The sequence below is a fragment of the Chiloscyllium punctatum genome, chromosome 34, assembly GCF_047496795.1.
Source record: "Chiloscyllium punctatum isolate Juve2018m chromosome 34, sChiPun1.3, whole genome shotgun sequence".
In the NCBI taxonomy this organism is placed as follows: domain Eukaryota; kingdom Metazoa; phylum Chordata; class Chondrichthyes; order Orectolobiformes; family Hemiscylliidae; genus Chiloscyllium; species Chiloscyllium punctatum.
Window position 1 is genome coordinate 45,457,938 of NC_092772.1, and position 1,369 is coordinate 45,459,306.

The following is a 1,369-nucleotide window of genomic DNA, read 5'->3' on the forward strand; positions in this document are numbered from 1 at the left end:
ATATACAGAATAACAGATACCCGGGAGGGAGTTACAGACTGGAATCTAATCGAGGGATTCTGGGTGGTTTATATACAGAATAACAGATACCCCGGGAGGGAGTTACAGACTGGAATCTAATCGAGGGGTTCAGGGTGGGGTTTATATACAGAGGAACAGATACCCCGGGAGGGAGTTACAGACTGGAATCTAATCGAGAGGTTCGGGGTGGTTTATATACAGAATAACAGATACCCCGGGAGGGAGTTACAGACTGGAATCTAATCGAGGGGTTAAGGGTGGGGTTTATATACAGAGTAACAGATACCCCGGGAGGGAGTTACAGACTGGAATCTAATCGAGGGGTTCAGGGTGGTTTATATACAGAATAACAGATACCCCGGGAGGGAGTTACAGACTGGAATCTGATCGAGGGGTTCGGGGGGGTTTAGAAACAGAATAACAGATACCCCGGGGAGGGAGTTACAGAGTGGAATCTAATCGAGGGGTTCGGGGTGGTTTATATACAGAATAACAGATACCCCGGGAGGGAGTTACAGACTGGGATCTAATCGAGGGGTTTGGGGTGGTTTATATACAGAATAACAGATACCCCGGGAGGGAGTTACAGACTGGAATATAATCGAGGGGTTCAGGGTGGTTTATACACAGAATAACAGATACCCCGGGAGGGAGTTACAGACTGGAATCTGATCGAGGGGTTCGGGGGGGTTTAGAAACAGAATAACAGATACCCCGGGGAGGGAGTTACAGACTGGAATCTAATCGAGGGGTTCGGGGTGGTTTATATACAGAATAACAGATACCCGGGAGGGAGTTACAGACTGGAATCTAATCGAGGGATTCTGGGTGGTTTATATACAGAATTACAGATACCCCGGGAGGGAATTACAGACAGGAATCTAAATCGAGGGCTTTGGGGTGGTTTATATACAGAATAACAGATACCCCGGGAGGGATTTACAGACTGGAATCTAATCGAGGGGTTTAGGGTGGTTTATATACAGAATAACAGATACCCGGGAGGGAGTTACAGACTGGAATCTAATCGAGGGGTTCGGGGTGGTTTATATACAGAATTACAGATACCCCGGGAGGGAGTTACAGACTGGAATCTAATCGAGGGGTTCAGGGTGGTTTATATACAGAATAACAGATACCCCGGGAGGGAGTTAAAGACTGGAATCTAATAGAGGGGTTCAGGTTGGTTTATATACAGAATTACAGATACCCCGGGAGGGAGTTACAGACTGGAATCTAATAGAGGGGTTCGGGGTGGATTATATACAGAATAACAGATACCCCGGGAGGGAGTTACAGACTGGAATCTAATCGAGGGGTTCGGGGTGGTTTATATACAGAATAACAG